General features: G+C 35.9%; 1 protein-coding gene and 1 non-coding gene across 4 annotated transcripts in view; one reads left to right on the plus strand and one right to left on the minus strand.

Moving 5' to 3' along the window:
* Positions 1-22,601, minus strand: part of UBE2E2 (ubiquitin conjugating enzyme E2 E2) — a 380,761-nt gene that overhangs the window by 101,798 nt on the left and 256,362 nt on the right. The window lies entirely within an intron of this gene.
* Positions 3,469-3,572, plus strand: LOC116581448. Its single transcript, XR_004282063.1, has one exon. It is a non-coding gene; the product is annotated as a U6 spliceosomal RNA (small nuclear RNA).

The following is a 22,601-nucleotide window of genomic DNA, read 5'->3' on the forward strand; positions in this document are numbered from 1 at the left end:
TAGAAACCTTTCTTCTATATGAAGCAATTTTGTGGCGTTTAAAATGACTTTAGTTTTCATTCCTATGCTTTTTTTTTGTTCTCTGAATCTTCTCTAATTTTTGGTCTAACTTATTATAGATGACTCTTTGTACATAAGAGGTAAAAGGGTGACAAGTGAGAACAGAATTGGATTCGTTATTTTGGTACAGAACAGCTTCTCATTTGGGAGAACAAGAATATTATTTTTTTTTTCTTGTAGGTTATATTCTTAATATTTTCTTGTACCACATCAATTTTTGATATAAGAAAACTGTTGGCTTATACTGAACTTGTTTCCTATTGGGACTAAAAATTTCACAGTTCTACTTGTAATTAGTCACCACTGGAAAGAGTTCTCCTTACTCCACTTTCCTCTGAATGTCACTACAACATTGTCAGCACTCTCAAATTGTCAGATACTAGTTTAGATTTCCTCTGGTATTCAGTCTATTGTATTTTTCTCAGAGTTAGCTGTTTTCTAACACTTGGTTTCACTCCATCCCCACCAAAATAAATGATCCCTACCCCTGGTTTCCCACAAGCCTTGACTTCTGCCTCCGTGACAGCACTAACCTAGGCAGGCTTTGTTGTTCTTGGCCTTCAGCAGAGGGGTCCCTTGGGGGCAGGTACTATGTCTTACTCATCTTTGCATCCTTGTCAGCTGCAATGGTGTCTGGAACCCAGCAGATACCCAGAGAACATTTTTTGATTCAATGTGAATTCACAAAGAACTGACACTTTTAAGAGTGACCAAAAAGTATTGAGGGCAAAGTAGATACTGAATAAATATATGATTAACTTTTTTGGGGGAGGGGAAGGATGGAATTATATTTTATTTTAATCTTTTTAATTTTAAAAGTTTTAAATTTATAGAAACATTGCGAAGGTGAAGAGTACATAGTCCCTATATACCCTATAGTCAGTTTCCTCTAGTATTAACATTTTACATAGTATGGTACATTTGTCACAAGTAATGAGGCAATCTTGATACATTATTATTATTATTCTCCTTAATTTATTGAGATTTACTTGGTTTTTATCTAATGTTCTTTTTCTGTTTCAGGATTCCACCCAGGATACATACTGTTTAGTAGTTGTGCCTTTTTATGTTCCTTTCTTTTTTATAAAAATACAGGCATGCCTCATTTTATTATACTTTGCTTTATAGCACTTTGCAGATACTGCATTTTTTACAATTTAAAGTTTGTAGCAACTCTGCCTCACAAGTTTGTCAGCACCATTTTTCCAACAGTATGAGCTCACTTTATGTCTCTGAGTCACAATTTGGTAATTTTCCCAATATTTCAAACTTTCTCATTATTATTTGTTATAGTTACAGTGGTCTCTGATATTATTATTTTAATTGTTTTGGGGTACCATGACCACACCCATATGAGACAACAAACTTAATTGAGAAAAACTGTGTTCTGACTGGTCTACTGATTGGCCATTCCCCCTCTCCCTCTCTGTGGGCCTCCATATTCCCTGAGATACAAGAGTAATAAAATTAGGCCAATTAATAACCCTACAATGGCTTCTATGCACTCACATAAAGGGAAGAGTTGCATACCTCTCACTTTAAATTAAAAGCTAGAAATTATGAAGTTTAATGAGGAAGGCATGTCAAAGGCTAGGATAGGCTGAAAGCTAGGCCTCTTACAGAAAATAGTTAGCCAAGTTGTGACTGCAAAGGAAAAGTTCTTAAAGAAAATTAAAAGTGCTGGTCCAGTGAACCCAGGAATGATGACAAAGCAAAGCAGCCTTATTGTTGCTATGGAGAAAGTTTTATGGTCCAGACAGAGGATCAAACCAGCCATAGCCTTCTGTTAACAAAGTAAAGCGGCAAGTGATCCTGTAGAAGCTGCAGCAAGTGATTCAGAAGATCTAGATAACTGATGAAGATGGCTACATTAAACAACAGATTTTCAGTGTAGATATAACAGCCTTATACTGGAAAGAAATCCATGTAGGACTTTCATAGCTGGGGAGAAAAAGTCAATGGCTTGGCTTCAAAGATTTGAAGGATAGGCTGGCTCTCTTGTTACAGGCTAACGCGTTGGTGACTTTAAGCTGAAGCCAGTACTCACTGACCATTCTAAAGATCCTAGGGCTCTTATACATTATGTTAAACCTACTCTGCTTGTGCTGTATAAATGGAACAACAAAGCCTAGATGACAGCTCATCTATTTACAACATGTTTTATGGAATATTTTAAGTTCCATTGTTGAGACCTACTATTCAGAAAACAATGATTCCTTTCAGGATATTATTGCTCATCGACAATGCACCTGGTCACCTAAGAGCGCTGATGGAGATTTTTAGTAAGATTAATGTGTTTTCAGTCCTGTTAACACAACATCCATTCTGCAGCCCATGAATCAGGAGTCATTTTGACTTTCAAGTCTTATTATTTAAGAAATACATTTTGTAAGGTTATAGCTGCCATAGATAATGATTCCTCTGATGGATCTGGGCAAAGTAAATTGAAAACCTGGAAAGAATTCGCAATTCTAGATGTCATTAAGAACATTCGTGATTCATGGGAAGAGGTCAAAATATCAACATGAATAAGCCAACCCTCACAGATGACTTTGAGAGATTCAAGGCTTTAGTGGGGAAGTCGCTACTGATGTGGTGGAAACAGCAAGAGAACTAGAATTAGAAGTGGAGCCTGAAGATGGGACTGAATTGCTGCCATCTCATGATAAAACTTTCAACAGATAAGGAGTTATTTCTTCCAGATAAGCAAAGAAAGTGGTTTCTTGAGATGACTCTACTACTGGTGAGCATGCTGGGAAGACTGTTGAAATGACAACAAAGGATTTAAAATATCACATAAACTGAGTTGATAAAGCAGTGGCAGGGTTTGAGAGGATTGACTCCAATTTTGAAAGAAGTTCTACTGTGGGTAAAATGCTATCAAATGGCATCGTGGGCTAGAGAGAAAGTGTTCGGGAAAGGAAGAGTCTAGAGATGCAGCAAACTGCATTGCTGTCTTATTTTAAGAAACTGCCACAGCCACCGCAACCTTCGATAATCACCACCCATTAGTCAGCAGGCATCAAAAACAAGACAAGACCCTCCACCAACAAAAAGATCAACTCCCTCAAAGGTTAGATGATGGTTAGCACTTTTTAAGCAACAAAATATCTTTTAATTAAGTTATATACATTGTTTTTATTAGACATAATGTTATTGCACACTTAATAAAATATAACATCATATAAACACTACTTGTATATGCACTAGGAAATTAAAAAAATTAATTTGACTCACTCTATTATATTTGCTTTACTACAGTGGTCTGAAATCAAACCTATAGTATCTTTAACCTACGCTTGTAATAAAATAAAAACTTAAGTAGAGAAACTGTGTTATGGAAATACTTGGTACTATCTTTGCAACTTTTCTATAAATCTAAAGTTATTCCAAAATAAAAGTTTATTTGTGCTCACTCTGGCATCACATATACTAAAATTGGAACTATACAGAGATTAGCATGGCCCCTTCACAAGGATAACATACAAATTTGTGAAGAGTTCCATACTTAAAAAAAAGAAAAAAGAAGTTAATTTAAGAACTGACACTGAAAACAACAAAAGCAATGGCTTTCTTGAATTTCCTTAAAAAAAATTCTATATGTACAAATGTTCATCTTGTACAGTATGTTTGTTTTATTTTTATTTAATTTTTTAAAAGACTTTATTCACTTATTTGACACAGAGAGAGAGATCTCAAGTAGGCAGAGCAGCAGGCAGAGAGAGTGGGGAAGCAGCCTCCCCGCTGAGCAGAGAGCCTAATGTGGGCTCGATCCCAGGACCTGAAATCATGACCCGAGCCGAAGGAGAGGCTTAACCCACTGAGCCACCCAGGTGCCCCAATAAGTTTAAGTTTTAAATTTAAGTATATGATTACTCATCTCTCAATATGGAAGTTTTCCCAAAATATTGTCAAATGCTTTACATTAGCTACATTCTAATTCTATTAATCATACTGGTAACAGGATAGTACTGACCAAAAATATCAGTAAAATATCAACATTAAAACTACTTGCTTTCTGGGGAGGAGAAGCATAGGGAGAAGTGAGGGTGGGGATATTTCAACTAGATCAGTTCTGTACTCAAGTTTGAGTGTACCAATTCAGTTTGCTTGATCTTTTGCTCCCCAGACCACCAACCCTTCCACGGTATATTAGTTATTTATTCTCATTACTAAGCTCAATGAAAATGGATACCCAGTAAAAGAAAAGTTAGCTGAAATGCCAATGGCTACTTTCCAGTGAATGAGATCATGACATTTTAGGAACCCAAAATACTTTCTAAAACCCATCTCCCCTTTTTCCAAAGACTATGGATAGGCTGTGTCATTCAAGATTTTGTTTGAAGCAAATTATGTCAATTGAATTCAAGAGAAATGATACAACACCCCCCACCCCCGCCCTGAAATAGTTAAGATTTGCTCCGTGGTGATTTATCAGTTCTGCAGGCTCTGTCACATTCCAAACTGTCCAGATGTCCATTCTTGTAACTTCCAGTAAGCAAGCGGTGGAGAATGCATTGCTGATAGCACCACAGCTCCAATATAACTACCAACAGACAGTAAAGCTACTTTTTAATATTGTAGTTCCAAACTTTCTGTGTTATAACTGCCTATCAAATGTCTGTCCATGAAGTTATAAAGGAGATCAGTACAGAATGTAAACTGATAAGAATGGGATTGTTTGAGAGACCTGAGAAAGAAGTGGGGTTGACTGAGCAACAGTTAGTTACTTCAGCATACCTGCGCATTTGACCATTTATCCCCTCATTTACTCTGAAGGAAGAAAAGAAAAGGGAGAAACAAGGAAGTGGGAGATAAAAGAAAGATAAGAGAGTAGGAGTAAAAACTAGGTCTGAGACCATTAAAATGTGACAGAATACACTTAGAATTTACTATTACATTTTTAAAAGCTGACAGAATTGAATTTTCTTGTCCTATTCCAGTTCAAGCCCCAGTGAGTATAAAAACCTAGTTTTGTTTAGATAGAATATATTCTTCAAAATGTATAAAAGCAGGGGCACCTGGGTGGCACAGTTGATTAAGCAGCCAACTCTTGGTTTTGGGTCAGGTAATGATCTCACGGTCCTGGGATGGAGCCCACTTCTGGCTCTGAGCTCATCAGGGAGTCTGCTTGTGGAGTCTCTCTTCTCCATCTGCCCGCCCCCCCCATCCAGTAACTAAAACATCTCCACCAGATTTGATTTACATTTATTGCTTTAGCATACCATGACTTCTTCTTAAAAATGGTGTTTTCTTCTTTAATAACATAAAGAAATGCTTAAAATGTTAAATAAAAAGGAAAAATGATATAATGAAGTCAATTTACTTATTTATTCATGTATTCAACAAATACATTCTAAGATCCTTCTGTGTGTAGGTCACATAGGTAATGCAGATTTAGCATCAAACAAAACCAAACTCTTTATGTTCATGGAATTCATTTCCTAATGAAGAGAAGATAACACTAAGCAAATAAAAAAGTAAACACACAGTTTGATGGTGAGAACTAATGGGGAGCAATAAAACAGGTTTGGTAAAGGCAATGATTCCAAATTATTTCTAAAAACAAAATAAAACCTAAAACACATATATAGAACATTTAAGTATTACTTTATGAAATTTATCTACTTCTATTAAGTTGTATTTTCCCACTCCAAAAACAATCATGTAAAAGCTCCTAAAAATATGTTAGCACATGATAGACTCTTTTCTCTGCGAACTGTAATCTTATTTAGTTGTATGTTCATAGTTGGCTAAGGATTTGCAAAATAGCAAGAAAAACTATCTAATCCATGTAAGAGTTCTTTCTATTTTAGGTTAACAATTTATCCACTGCAAACACAATTATACTGTTTAGGACCAGAGCATGCTAAATATTCACAGTGTAATTTTTTAAACGACAATTTTGGTAAAGATTATACCTCTTCAGCTGAATCTTAAAGACAGAAAATGTTTTTAGTAAAAGAAGGAATTTAACACACAAACTTCCAAAGTTAAATCAACACAACTGGAAATAAAAAGCTCTGAAACTTATCAGTTAATGTCAGAACATTCCAGTTTGATTATTCCTATAATTTTATGTATGATGTAGGTAGCAGTTTTTATAGTATACATGGATGTATAATAATAAAAATAGTTTATTAAACACTGAGCACAGTAGAAATGAAAAATCAAATTATTTAGATTCATTAAATTTAAATTGTGGGTCAATATCTTTTAGTGGTTTTCTACTGCCAATTTCATAAATTGTATAGCTTCAAGTATAATAAATATATCCGATGTCTTTGCTCATAGAAGCACTACTAGTATTACGAAAATATTTGAATTGCCAAAACACAACACTATTTCTTAAATTTCAAAACAACAGCAACAAAAAAGAACCTCAGAGACAGGTAAAATAATCCCACCAGGTAGCAAACAGAAAAGCAAACCAATATTGATAAAAATACGTTGGGAAAGGAATAAAAATCTACTTTAAAAAGAAAATCCGTTTGCTGGGTTATTTGGGGAATGCCAAAAACAATAAGGAAAGGGAAGGAAGAAGCATGTGAACTTCAGATACTATAAAACAGGTGATAACTCATATAGTGAATGGGAATCCTTGGGTATTCTATGCTTCTGCTTGGATTGGCCGTAGTTCATTTCGAAAGCCCAAAAAATCACCACAGAGAAATTGATCCTCTAATTTTAAATTTAGACTCTTACTTAGATGGCAAAAGACAAATCAACTCATCCTTGTTCAAAAAGACTCAATTTGCTGTAGACACATTAAAGAGTATTCACAGGTTCACCTCTAATGTTCAGCTTGCCAACTCAGAGGCCTTGTACGGCAATTAAGGTAAGCAGCAGTTGAGGAGAAGGGTCTATGTTTTGGTAGTTATGATATTATCACATATAAGCATATTTCTCTTAGAATAAACATATATAAATGTGTTCTTCCTTTTACTAGAACAGTCTCAATGCCAGGAAAATATTAAAGACCTGCTACTATGTTTGTAAACTTGGCTCACATGGATTTCAAAGAGAGTTGTATGTTTAATTGAAAAATCCAGCACAAAACAATTGAGATCTGTTTTCCTTTCATAGTTAATCATGCTTTAAAAATAAACTCTTGAAAAAGCTCAAACTCATATCTTGGCAGGTTCCTGCTCCAACATAAACCCTAGCTGATTAAAGTTTTGATTTATTGATTAGAATTTTAAGAAATCCATTTTGTTCAATTTAACTATGCTACATATTAATAATGGAGTCACAAACAGAGACCAAGAGAAATATATTCAGGGATAATTGAAAAGAGAATGGATTATTACTCTTCCTAACAATGTTGTTAAAGGACTTCACTTAGAAAAATGGTTTCAGAGACAGAACCTCTGAGAATGCTTACTCTCAGGGAGTAGAAACAGTGAAACTAGAAGCATACCAAGAACAGAAAAATCTAGATGAGATCCTGTTAGGTTTGACTGACCTTTCTGATACTGTAAGAGTTATCAAGAGGGCTTAAAAAACATCAGTTCTCTGAGCAAAGCCATGATGAGTAGATAAAAGTATACCTACCCCTGATAATGTAAAGGCCAGGAAACAAAGATAATCATCACAGGGTTACTCCTAAGAAGAACCTTATGGGAAGAAACCAGAGGCTGATGTGGACCGGAAAGGGACCAAACAGAGAAAAGGACACTGAGGAGAGAATCCATGTTCAATCTATGAAATGGGTGGTCACCAAGAAGGTGAAAGAGAACACCAAAAGAATACATACACTGGATTGTGTTAGTTTTTTAAGTATATTACTTCTTTCAACTCATGGCCAGCATTCATGAACATTAAAATGTTATGTTACTCTGCATATAAGTAACAAAGGTAGATTTAAAAGCTATTTATCTCAGTGGTAGGATGATTAACAACTGTTAATTGGAAAATTAGGCATTATATCTAGAAAACAAAAAATAGTAAGATAATATTTTGTATTCACAATTTGCCCACCAGATAAATTTGTGGGTCTTCTGAGGTTTAGCCACCTGTTCTTAGGCAACATCTAAGTACAGATGTGTTTGTATAATAAAGGTCATTTGATCTTTTTGTTTCTCATTTATTCATTATAATTAATTCAAAGTCACTGAACCAGATGCATGAAGTAAAGAAAAGAATTACATATGGCCTTAAGAAAGAAAGAAAATCTTTTCCCAGGTTCTAAAGGAAAAAAAAGAGAACTTGGAAAATTTTCCTAAAATTCTCACAGAATTACTGAAGTTAAGGTTCTTCTCAAACATTTAACACTTTGGAAAACTTGTGTTCCATTATTATAACTCACTAGACTGGAAAGGGACAATTCTATTTATTTCAAAGGTCCAAGAGAGCTTATATATTTAGTTTTTCAGAGGACTTAAGTCTCACCTATAAGGTAGGGATATGGTGTGGCTCCCAAAGGCTAGTTGTAGCTGAGCTTTAGATTCACTTCAGTGAAGAAAACCAAATGTCTTTATTATAACCAAGGGTATATTAATTCATCCATTAAAAGAAAATGCAGATGCTAGATCCTGGGTGCATGGTGGTAAGACCCAGCTGCTCTTCTCGAGTCTTAAAAAATAAAGGGAGAAGACAGACAAGTTCAGGGACAATTACAATGTACTATGATGAATGCTGTCTGTAATAGGAGTAAGTACGGAGCACCTATGAAAGCAGAGAGAAAAGGCCCCTCAACCAACTTTCGAGAGATGAGATCTGAGATATTCAAAAAAGTTATCCAAGAGTACGGGAAGTGGAAGGAAAGGCAGGGAGAGAAAGGCAGGTAGGGGAAGAGCATAGGCAAACTGCAGGAGGCAAAAGACAAGAGGAAGTTTCTTGCAGAAAACTAGGTGTTGTATGGTGTGTGAGAAAGGGTGAAGCAGGAAAGGTAAGCAGAGTCAGACCAAGAAAGCACTTTTATGCAGTGCTCCACTGGACTTACCCTGAAGGGAATGGAATCAGGAATAGGTTTTAGAAAGAGAAGTGAACATGAACATATTTTTGTTTTAGACAGACCTCTCTGACAGCAGCGAGGAAGGGGAGAATGGGGATATGAGACCAGTCAGGAGCTTTACAGTACTCAAGGTAGAAGACGATGGTGGTAATGACAGTGTCCTGGAAAGAAGTCTGAATTCTGGAGCCAAGACACAAAAGGAACATGCTGAATTTGAAGGAGCTATAGGATGTCCAGGTGCCAATGCTCAGCCAAGTATGAAATTTAGGTGAAAGAACTGTTGCAGACTAGATTTGTGAGAAAAACAGAACACAGTGGGTATTCCGAGCCCCAGGAGTAGATCAAGTTATGAGAAAGCTAGCAGTGAAAATGGGGAGATATTAGGAGGGTGTTCTTATGAGAAACACTCATGGACATTTAAAAGTATGGCCTAACATGAGGAACCAAATGAGGAAAGTCAGGAGAGCATGGCATTACAGAGGCTAAGAGTGAGGAAAGCACTTGAAGGGAAAAAAAAGAAGTCAACAGTGTAACATACTGCAGAATGGTAGAGAAAATAACATTGAGAAAGGTCCCTCAGTTTTTATTTTTTTTTTGTTCAATTCAATTTTATTTCATATTTTTTGTGGGTGTATATATATATATTTATGTGTATTTATATATATATATAGATATATATAATATACTTTTTAAATTTTTTAAAATTTCTTTTCAGCGTAACAGTATCCATTGTTTTGGCACCACACCCAGTGCTCCATGCAATATGTGCCCTCCTTGGTCCATCAGTTTTAGTGAAAACTGACGTTCGTGACTTTGAGAAGAGCAGTTTAAGTGAAATGTCTGGCATTGTGTGTTGTGGATTAAGGAAGAATGCAAAATAACAGAGATTAAAAGAGGGACAATGTGTTTCTCTCTTTCAAAGTCTGGATGGAAAGGGACAGAAAGGAATGTGGCTTGAAGAGGACTCAAGAGGGGATGAATACAAAGTATAAGGCAAGAGGGAGGATGAAATCATAGACAGAGCATTGAAATTTCTACCAGGACAGGAAGGAGAGAAGGAAGATAGAAGAATGAGGTTTAGCACAATGTTAGCCTCACATGTGTGGAAACAGCACAGTTTATGTCCAGACTGCCACCTTGGTTGTGTGCCCATGGGTAAATATGACCATGTACAAATTGAAAGTTTTCTGGTTCTCAGTTTACTCTTCTTAAGATGAGGATGGTAGAGTAGATAACCGCTAAAGTGCCCTTCAGTAATAAAGTTCGTAATTATAATTAGGTCATAATCTCATGAGGGTTTTTTTTTTTGTCTTTTTGGGTTTTTTTTTGTGGTGATAGAAGACTATAAAAACATACTAAAATGTACAGAAGCGGACTTATTCCTGTCTGATATCCACACAGTCAAAAAGCACTTCGAACCAGACTTACATTGTAAAGAAAAAACCAGACTCACTGTGTGGCTCAGGCATGTAACAGAAATGTTCAGTCTGGCCTCGTCTGCCCAACCACAAAAACTGAGACAGGTTGGTGTTTCTTTTGACTCCTGGAGATAATCAGTAAAGACCATGTAAATTGATTTTGAGTAACAGGAAGCTACTAAAATATTCAGAAAAACTAAAGTTCTTTCTACAAAAGTATTTAAATGAAATCAAGGAAGATCTTACCTCCATTATGTTTTTAAAATTTCCTTTCTTAAATATCATTTTCATTTAACTATAACAAAAGTTTCTTACTCAAGCCATTTTCAATGTGTGTTGACAGAGTGGGGAAAAGGCACTCTGTTCTTACTAATTTAGAAACCCCATCTCTTTCCATTTAAATCAGAAGTTCTTAACCTCTTTTTTGTTCCATGACTCATTTGGCAGTTGGATGAAGCATATGAACCTCTTCTCAGAATAATGTTTTTAAATGCATCATATAAAATGCATAGTATTACAAAGGGAACACTATATTAAAATATGATTGTTAAAGTATTTAAAAATTTGGTGTTATAAATGTGCTTCCTTATTAGATTCAATGACAAAATTTAATCTGAACTGGTGAATCCAGTAATTATTGTAATCTTGAAGCAGTGAGGCATAGATATTATTTTGAGGTATCTGAAAGAAAAATAGTATGATTTCTACTGGTGTCAAGAAACACTGTGCAAGACCCTTTGCACCCAGCAGGCCAATAAGCGAAGAGAATGTACATGGTGCCTGGAAGTACTTTGTATTTCTGCCACCCCACCTCAGCGGATAGAACTGAGTCATATGGACCACTACCTAGTGCTAGGAAACAGAATTTCACTAGCTCTTACTCTGAAATCTCTCCAGTTTCATTTTGTTTTTTTGGGGGGTGGGGGAAGGGCTTTTATCTGAAACTCATTCTCTTCAGCAAGAGCTCAAAAGAACAACACTTCAATTCTTGGAATATCCATAACCATTTATCTATGGTAGTCACACTGGAAGGTAAGTTTGGCTGGATAGAAAATCAGTTGCTCATGTTTTTCATCCTTGAGTGTCTTAAATATAGTACTTCATGGTTTTTTCTTCAATCAACTAATTTTTCAATCTTTTCAAATTCCAATTTATGTTTTCTTTCCTATCCTATAGTATTAAACATTTTTTTTACTTTGTTTTAAAATAATAGTTCATAGTTTCCATCTATTTTGTAGACTTTTGGGGACATGTATGTTTTCATTGTTGGGATATTATTTTGTTCTTTATTTTTTCCTTAAAAATCTTTGCTTAATTTTCTTTTTCTTTTTTTTTTTTTAAGATTTTATTTATTTATTTGACAGAGAGAAATTACAAGTACACTGAGAGGCAGGCAGAGAGAGAGAGAGAGAAGGAAGCAGGTTCCCTGCTGAGCAGAGAGCCCGATGCGGGACTCGATCCCAGGACCCTGAGATCATGACCTGAGCCGAAGGCAGCGGCTTAACCCACTGAGCCACCCAGGCGCCCCTAATTTTCTTTTTTTAATGAAATAAGTTTTCCTGTACTTTGAAAAGAATAGCCCAGGATAGTTTTTCCAACTTCATGATTCTAGAATTTTCTCTTCTCTTGTTTTCACAAAGTGATTTTTAAAAAAATGGCCTTCTACTTTGTGGGACTGCCTCTGTTGTCATCACCTGCTTTATTTATCTTTTTAAAAGATTTTATTTATTTATTTGATGGGAAGGGGGGGTAAATGAACTCAAGCATGGTGAGCTGCAGAAGGAAAGGGAAAAGCAGGCTGCCCAATGAGCAGAGAGCCGCACGAGGGACTCAATCCCAGGACTCTGAGATCATGACCTGAGCCATAAGGCAGATGCTTAACTGACTGAGCCACCCCAGGTGCCCTTTTTATCTGTGTACTTATTTATTAATTTACTTTTAAAATTTATACTGAAACTTCTTACAAAAAGAATTGAAAGCATTTTTTATGGTTTATCATTTTTAAGAGCTATATATATATATATATTTTATTGGATATAGTTGACACACAATATTAGTTTCAGGTGTATAACATAGGGTCCACAACTCTATACATTATGTTATGCTCACAAGTGTAGCTACCATCCATCACCATACAACACTACTGTAATACCGTTGACTATGTTCCCTGTGTTTTACCTTCATTCCCATGACTTATTCATTCCGTAACTAGAAGCCTGTACCTTCCATTCTCCTTCATCCATTTTGCCTGTTCCCCCACCCCACTCCCTCTGGTGATCATCAAATTGTTCTCTGTATTTATGGTCCTGTTTCTGTTTTTTGGTTTGTTTTGTTTTTTAGATTCCACATATAACTGAAGCTTATGGTATTTGTTTTTCTCTGACTTATTTCACTTAACATAATAATCTCATATATATATATATATATATATATTCTCTACTATAGATATAAAATGGAATATTATATGTATCTACTTTTACATATAGCTATATATCCATATACATATCTCACATCCTTTTTTATTCATTCATCAACTAATGGACACTTGGATTGCTTCCATATTTTGGCTATTGTAAATAATGCTATAATAAATACAGTATGTGTTTATTAACTTATGCATGTATCTTATCAAATTAGTGTTTTCATTTTCTTTGGGTAAACACCCAGTAGTAGAACTGATGGATTGTATGGTGTTTCTATTTTAAATTTCCTCCATACTGCTTTCCACAGTGGCTACACCAACTTACATTCTCATTGCCAGTGCACAAGGATTCCCTTTTCTCTACATTCTTGCCAACACTGATTATTTCTTATCTTTTTTGATACTAGGTGTTCTGACTAGGTGTTAAAGTGATACCTTATTGTGTCATTGTGCCATCACCTGGTTTTTATCTGGATTTTTTCCTCCCCTCCTCCCCTATTGCCCTGTACTGCTCAATTTGGATTCTACTTCAAGTAGCTTTTCTCTTTGAGATTTGTTTTGGAAGGGAGCTTTGGTTTGCTTGTTTCAAAAGTATATAAGAACCAGAATGATCCAGCACCATCAAGCTGAATTGCTTCTCAGTCCCCTTGTATTCACCTATGAATTAGATCTTACAAAAACACCCATCTAATCTCAGCATCTACTCCAATTGGATTAATGTGCTTGCCAGTGAGTAGCTGCCCACAATTGGGAGGGATTTCCTATTCTCAGGGCTATCAGCTGCCCTGTTTCTTTTCCTCTCTGCTCCCTCCCACAGAGTTACTGGACCCATATGAATCTTGTAGTAGTTGGTAATTGGTCCTTACCAGCTAATATCTGGGGGCTAGAGGGGGTACCTGGTTTTGACATAGCTGCTATATATAGATTTTGATTCTGATATCCTAGTTGCTCTACCTGTTTTTATGAAGAAATTAAAGAATGATGCCACTGCTGCCAATCTTTCAGGGCTCTTCTTCCTGAAATTTGTGTTTTTTATTTAAAATAATTATTGTTCAAAGTCTGCTTCAGAATAATATGAATTGGGGCTGTCAGTCATTCTAACAAATAGTAAAACATTGGTGATTTTCAAACTATAGTCCTTGGAACCATGGGAGATTTACGAATATGTGTATGCATGCCCATGTGTGTACATGCACCTCTGCTTTCCTTTCTTCACTCCATTTTGAACAAAGGGGATTCACTGAGCTTCCATGAAATATTCTGTTTGAAGAAACGAATACATGGTTAAAACTGTCTGAATACCACTGTTCAGGAGTCATCTTTTAAAATCAGTATTAAAGGGGCACCTGCGTGGCTCAGTGGGTTAAGCCTCTGCCTTTGCCTCGGGTCATGATCTCAGACTCCTGGGATGGAGCCTCGCATCCGGCTCTCTGCTCAGCAGGGAGCCTGCTTCCTCCTCTCTTTCTGCCTGCCTCTCTGCCTACTTGTGATCTCTGTCTGTCAAATAAATAAATAAAATCTTAGAAAGAAAAAAATAAAAAAAAAATGATATCAGTATTTAAAACCCAAGTAAAGTGTCATAAAACAGATTTAGTATTCAGAGAAATAATTCAAAACAAGAACTACAACCAGAATTCAAGCCAAAAAAAAAGAGTACCTTTCAATAATCCCTCATGTTTTTTCAAAGGCTTGGGGAAAAAGTATGTATTTATTATATTCCTTTACATTTCTGTTAACAATTTCAACTATGGTATCAAATATAATTCTTAAATTGTCCAACTATTTACTTAGAACAAATATGAAAATTTAAAGTTACATATGCTTAATCACAACAATGATCAACCAAATTCAATTTTTCCACTTTGTCTTATCTATTTAAAATTTCAATTTCCCTTAGAGGTGTTATGAATGAAATGCTTAAAAGAACAACTTAAGAAAAAATAAAAACAGGACCCTAAATGTAAGTGCTTGTTGATTCCTTGTAGGCCAATCATTCTGGTAGATACTACAGTATACTATATACCCATGAAATTGAACCTCATGGATCCACCTGTCAGTCCCCTGGATCCAAGAGATCAAGATCCATACCTTCTGGTAAGCAAATTTTCATTTCCCTAGATGGTGAGATTCCCCAGGAAGCAAGGAGGGTAGAGCCATCTTAGAATTCTGGCAAACCAGAAAATAAAGAATGGGGCACAGCAACAGTAACCCTTCAGAGATATATAAGGCCCAGTTTTAAGATTTGTTGGTGGATTCTAATGTATCATTTGAGATCTCCACATTTGATCTCTGGTAAATAGGGTCTTCCCAGGAAATCTCTTATTACTGTAATACTTTCAAACTTTCCACCCTGGCTGACAGATAGCAGCTTCTTTTACTAGAAGTTTCAGATTAGTACTACTTGGGCCTTTTAACATTTGCCTACAGGGTTGCAGGCCAGATAAACAAGGCACTGTAAATCCTTATTCAGAAACTTGCCAGACTGAAACAATATTCAAGGATGGTGTGTACAGGAAATCTGTGAAGATGAGGGAAAAGAAAACTGATTTTGTGTTTATTTTAGAAATTAAAGGCCCTCAAGTAAAAGACACACACACACACACACACACACACACACACACACACACACAGAGTCAACAGATTACATTTTTCTCTGCAATAGGCAAAGTCCTTCACTGAAAAAAGAGTGAATCAATGTTACATTCTCTTGGAACTTGTTTAATCATGTATAATATTAAGGAGAAGTTAAACTTGACAAGTATATTAAAAAATATATATGCCAGTGAATTACCTGTCAACCTGACAGGTTCAACTTTGCTTTAAGTTATTAACTGAGGTACTTGATCATCCTAAGAGTATAATACGCAAAAGTTCTTACTGTGCAGAATGAAATGTCAAAATGTCATTTTGTCAATGTCAAATGAAATGTCAAAATCCATGGTGATGACCATCCAGATGACCACTGATAGGAATATAAAGGTAAAGCCATAATGTGAATAAGAAAATACATTTTATTAGTGACTTATGTAATTTAGATGTATCCATTTTTTGTTACAACTGTTATTTTTAGGTTAAGTTATCCTCCTAATCCTCTGATGAGCTGAAAAATAACAATATCCATCCTTTACCCATTAACTTCTCCCAAAGGTAAAGAAAGGGTGCAGAATGTCAAAACTCAGAGATTTTGGTGCTCCTCTAACTCAAGTCCCTCATTTTATAACTAAGTCAATGTAGGACCATTGATGTTTATTTAAAAATAAACACAACAGGGGTGTCTGGGGAGCTCAGTCTGTTAGGTGTCCCACTCTTGATTATGGCTCAGGTCATGATCTCAGGGTGGTGAGATCAAGCCCTGCGTCTGGCTTGGCACTCAATGGGAGTCTGCTTCTCTCCCTCGCCCTCCCAGCTCTGGCACTCTCTTTTTCTATCTCAAATGGATAGATAGATCTTATATAAATAAATAAACAAAAACAAAATTTAGCATGGAACCACAATATACCGAGCATTATATATACACATTTTCTAATTTAATCCTAATAACTTCGTGAGATGGATTTCATCACCCTCCATTTAGAGATAAGCAAATAAGAGATGCATGACTTGATCAAGAACACATACACAATTAGTTCCAGAGCCAGGATTAAGCTTCAGAGTCCAAGTCTATTTTAATTTTTTATTAATTGTTTGGCTTGTTTCCCAACTCTCTCTAGCCCTCTAATTTTACATCTAACGTTAAGTGACTTATCCAAGGTCATGTATCTGAGTAATAAAATTTGAATCCAGGTCTTCTGACACCAAAGATTTAGTGTATTTCCTCTTCTCTTCTCCACTGTTGTGCTAGGTATCTCTTTGACTTTAGACTTTGACTACTTCCTAGTGACTGCAATGAGTAAAGTACAATGGTGGATGGTCTGTGTATCATAACTTACACCCCTATCACAATGTGTCATGCTCTTTTTACCTTCTGATCACCACTTTCCCCTTTTCTCCATGGATCTGCTTCAATGTCTTTTTGTTTGTTTTTGGCATTAAGCCAAACAACTGTGTGTAATATGGGGAAAATATAGGATAGTATTCTTTATCCATAAATACTTACAGTTTGTAGAAATTAAAATTTGAATAGAAGAAGTAGAGGGAGAAAAACAATTGCTAAATTGTGTGTTATCAACAGAAGTCCAGATAAAACAGCAGTAAAGAATGAAATCAGGGAAAACGACACATAGGACTGACAAGGAGGACTGGCCTTGAGGGAAGGCGGAAGACATGGCTTGAAAATACAGTAGGTGAACAGCAAAATCCAGAATGGTCTATATGGAGCAAAAGTAAGTGGGCTCTGTACGAGAAGTTCAAGGAAAGAAGGCTGTCCAGTATAGTGAGGCTTTGAATATGAGGCTTATATGACCATAATTTATGAAGACATTGTTGATTGCTGAAAATAAAAGTAATAGTTACTATCTAAAAACCAATAGTTATTATCTATTTACTCTGTCCCTATGCTGCACTAAACTCTTTTAGTATTTCACATTAATCTTGATTGTAACTCCATGAAGTAAAGATTATTAGGCTCACTTTCAGTTGGTATAACTGAGGCTTGGTCAGGCAGCTTGTTTAAAAGTCACTGGGAAAGTAAGTGGAGGATAAGTATTCTAAACCGTATCATTTGGATTCCAAAATCTACGCTATTTTCTGACAGCTGTTTCTCTGATAAAACCAACAGATAAAACAACAACAAAAAAACCTGCTCAAAGCACAAATCTTAGGCCTTCAACATAAGCCATATACAAGTAAACCACAAAGGGAAAAACATAGTTAAAAGATAAAAAGCCAAGAAAACAAAACCTTTAAGTCTGAGGTTTCTCATGCAGCCAAATGCAAAATATATAAACACATGTAATGAAGTATATTTTATGACCAACAGTGACTTTGAAATCCAAATGGAGCATACATTTTATATTTAATAGAGCCCTTACAATATTCCTTTTAGCCAACTTCACTTAATTGAGTACCTTATTTTTTCAGGGAAAAACTGCTTTGAATTTTTATCTCAGACCTTTCCGTAGTTAGATCTCATTTAAATCACCAAAAAAAAATAATCACTGTTTTGCATTCATTTTGCAAACACGTACTGAACTCTATGGAGCTTCTCCTACTGTGAAGGAGGAAGCAAATAATAAATACATTGTTGTAAGGGAAGTAAAGAAACTTTACTTCCCTTACAAGGGAAGGTTAACCATTACTTTGCAATAGGATAAAATATTCTGTAAAGAATTTACTATAATGCAATGAATGACAAATCCAAAGTTATCATTACAGATTGTCACACAGGCAAGGATCATAAAGACTTTGTTTTATAGGATAGTACTTGGTAGAAAACTAGCTCTGGACTAATTGTGCATAAAAGGGGTCAATGTTTTCCACCTACCATTTATATGGGTATTTATCTACTTAGGTACTAACTGTAGTATCGTTCATTTAAATTCAAATTTAAAAAAATTTCTTCAAATTGAAAAAAATTTTTAAAAGCAAAATGCCTATTTAAGCCGTTTTAAAAAAATAAAAACCTAGTTTAGCCTCAATTAAAAAAACTATGAAATCACAGTTCTGATTACTAGTTATATTTTTCCCAATATAAACTAAAATTAATATAGGTAATTATACATTTTAAAATGTTTATTCTGTACTCTCTGTAATCATTCTGTACATCTCGGGTATAAAGTATCATGCTTTTTAAGCCACTTTAATAGGTAGGAACTCTCCTAAGATGTGGTGGTGGTGGGGAAATGGATTGCGGGGAGACAGTTAAAAAGTATTCTACTGGGGAACCTGGGTGACTCAGTCGTTACCCATCTGCCTTTGGCTCAGGTCATGATCCCAGGATCCTCGGATCGAGCCCCACCTCGGGCTCCCTGCTCAGTGGGAGGCCTGCTTCTCCTTCTCCCACTTCCCCTGATTGTGTTCCCCTTCTCACTGTGTATCTCTCTGTCAAATAAACAAAATCTTAAAAAAAAAAAAAAGGATTCTACTATTACTGTGCAAACTGTTATAGGAATTTGCTCAACTCTAAAGAACAGGTGCCTATACTAATAAATGCATGCTATGCTCTGAGACTAGAAACTCAGTCAAAACAGAAATTTTGTAAAAAGTGAGGCATACTACATAACTCTCAGTTACAGTTAAACATATATTTTCCCTTTGATAGCTATTGTTCAAGAGGGCCTTTGTAGGCCTTCAATTGAAATGGCTTAAGTAATTCTATAAATATGTCACAATACTTGTCATTAGTTAAGGAAAAATGCCAGTTGTGCTAGAGCTGGGAGGCTGAAGGGTAAGTAGGGTTTGAAGATGTGAAGTATAGAGCTCTATAGACCTGGCCTGGGGAACAGCAAAAGTGAAGATTCCTTCTACCCACATTTCTATTCTGGCTAAAAAGTTTCCAATTCAGCCACTGCATAACCACTGGTGGTCTCTGAGAAGCCAGAAGATCATCCACTTCATCTTAAAGTCAGGAAATGAATTTGTCAGATACTCTTAGTTATTAGCAAGAGCTAATGGGACTGTTTGTGGAGAAAAGTTATGATAAACTATTCTAAAATTATTTTGTGACAATGGTCTTTTAGAAATTTGTGACTTTGGGGGTTTTAAAATGAGATGAACTATACTACATCTAGTGTGATTCAAATTGCCTACTTACAGGGGCAGGTAGAGCAGCCTGGATTCTGGATTCATGCAGATATAAGTTCTATCTTAGTTCTCACTCATTAGCTGTGTGACCTTGGAAATTCTTTAAGCAATCCTGTCTCAGTTCCTCCAATGGTGATAACATTACCTACATCATAGGATTGCTGTGAGGATTAAATAATAGGACATGTAGAAATAATAGTTGAAGAGTACAAATAGTGTGTAGAATAATAGTAAGAAGTCAATAAATTTTGCTATCAATTATGTAAAGGAACTTCTCCTTTAATGAGCAAAAATGGAAATGGAAATTTAAGTATCCATGAAATCTGGAAATGAAAATTTAAGTATCCAGAAAGCTCAGGTTACAACGTACTTGCTTTTCAGAAGACGTTAAGCAAATTATTTTCTAAGATACAGATGAACATACTGCTAATTGCTTTATTTGTATATAAGATTTATGTACATTTGAAAAACACTTGGTAATTAATGAAGCATTTTCTCACATATTATGTCATTTGATTCCCACCACAAAGCCTAAGAAGTAAGCAGCAGAAGCATAATTCATATTTGTAGATGAGGAAACTAAAGCTCAGAATGGCTATTTAATTACCATAGTTACAGTAAGTGGAGAAGTACTTTCTTAGTACATCACCTTTGCCTCTCATAACATTTACTTGTTTAACAGTTTAGGATTAAAAAAATGGGTATTACAGGGGCACCTGGGAGGCTCAGTGGGTTAAAGCCTCTGCCTTCGGCTCAGGTCATGATCCCCAGGGTCCTGGGATTGAGCCCCACATCGGGCTCTCTGCTCAGCGGGGAGCCTGCTTCCCCATCCCTCTCTCTGCCTGCCTCTCTGCCTCCTGTGATCTCTCTCTCTCTCTGTCAAATAAAAATAACATCTTTAAAAAAAAAATGGGTATTACATAATTAAATTCTGATTTTAGATTACTATTTATTTGCTTTGCTTTAGATTTAAGTAGAATTGACAAAGTATTTTTCAGCACAATAACATTTCAGATATCTTCTTATTAGGTTCTAGAAAAGTACCCTGTGTTTGAGAGGCCCTAAAAATAAATGTAAAAATGTATGTTAATAGTTGATGCTACTGGAGTTTATTTTGTCTCCTTGGAAAAAAGTAGTAAGTACATTTAAACAATGAATTAAACACTAATCTACCATAAATGATACAAAACACTTTGCTAATACCATTGATTTTGCAGGTCAGGTTCTGGTTTAACCTTCAAAGACCAACTTTATCACTAGGTGACTGTTCACTTATGCAGCTACGAGGCAAAGCTCCTCTGCCATAGTTGCTGACTTTCTGTTAAATGTAAGCCAGGACTTTATGGCCATTAGAGGTATGAAATAGCCACAACAGTGATATGCAAACACGCTATTTTAAAATCAAGTCCAATGTCACAGTTCATATATTTTGTACATTTTAATTTATCAAGAACATTATGATCTTTAAAATGTTAACATTGGGTTAATGAAAATGGCTAGCATGAAGCCCTTTATTTCTTTTGAGTTAAAAGCAGAGGACCATTCTATAATACAATAAATGACAATCACTAAACATGAAGGAGTTTGTAACTATACTGGAATAAACTTAAAATGGGTTTAATCTGAAGTAGAAAGATGTAGTCAATGATTATTACATTATGCTGGGTAGTAGTAATTAAAGACGAATAATAAGCAGCTTATTAATGTACTATTTTTAAGAAGTCAGCAAAAAATTTTACTTTACTTTTTAAAAGATTTTTATTCATTTGTTTGAGAGGAAAGGGTAGGAGGGGCAGAGGGAAAGGGAGAAGCAGACTCCCCACTGAGCATGGAGCCTGATGTGGGACTCAATCCCAGGACATGGAGATCATGACCTGAGCTGAAGTAAGATGCTTAACTGACTGAGCCACCCAGGCATCTCCTCTGTGCACATCTCCCCACCCCCAGCCCAAGCAAAAAATTTTAAAGAAACAATGTAGAGAAGAGAGAATAACTCATCAGATCCAGAAGCCGCTTTAAGGCCCTCCCTGCAGACATCTGGCATCTACGGACCCAGGAGGTCGGCCATCTCAAGTCATTGGGAAGAGAGTCCTATTGGCCTAATGTTCCATAACCAGCAGATTATGCAATATATGGTTACTAGGAATATATGATAAAAACTGAGTCTTGGATCTCTTATGGTTTACAGTAAGGCAATATCCTCTCTGATGTGAGAAGCAAAATAGATTTGGGCCTCCAGCTAGAGAGGCTCTGATTCTCCTTCGTAATTCCAAGTTTCCTATAATTCTGCCAATTAATACCATTTAAATAGAAAACATTGCTAGGGTGGGGCCAATATTCATACCTGCACAGTACAATTTGGGTTAGTTGATGATCATTTTTTCTCTCTTTGTACCCTAAAAAGGGTGTACACTGCAGGAATTATGGAAAAAAGACTGAGAATTAATTTTGAGCAAAATGCATTTACAAGAAAAGGCAGGTCTTTCAGTAATAAAGTATCAGGAAATGCAACATCTATTGAGCCCCGTTTATTGAGAGTAATAGGTCTCCCCTGGAACATAGCTTTAACCATCTAACATGCAGTAAGAATAATTTATTATAGTATCACTAATGATAACACTTCTGTAGTGTCTACTAGGTGCTAGGCACTGTTTTATATACTTTACATCCCAGTTGGGGTGGATTACCATTGCACACCATCCCAGTTTCATAGACAAGGAAATTGAGGCATAGAAAGGTTAAATAATTTCCTCAAGCTCACACTGTCAAGTGGTTCCAGAGTTCCTGATTATAAGTTACCCCACTGCTCTACAAGAACTCTTTTATTAGCTATAAAGGGATGACCAAGAGTATTAAAGATAATAAAATATGCAAAAGAGTATCAAAAATCAAGAGTATCAAAATCAAGTTCTTGGTCTGGAATTGGTCTGGTCCTTTCCTTAACGTGAAGTGCCCAGGTATCATTTAACACTTGTCCTGTCCTTAACCCTACTCACTTCCTCCTGGCTGCCTACACTGGTGTGTGTCTAGCAAACAGGAGCAGGAGAAGAACTTGAAAGTTCTC

The sequence above is a fragment of the Mustela erminea genome, chromosome 1, assembly GCF_009829155.1.
Source record: "Mustela erminea isolate mMusErm1 chromosome 1, mMusErm1.Pri, whole genome shotgun sequence".
NCBI classification, from domain to species: Eukaryota; Metazoa; Chordata; class Mammalia; order Carnivora; family Mustelidae; genus Mustela; species Mustela erminea.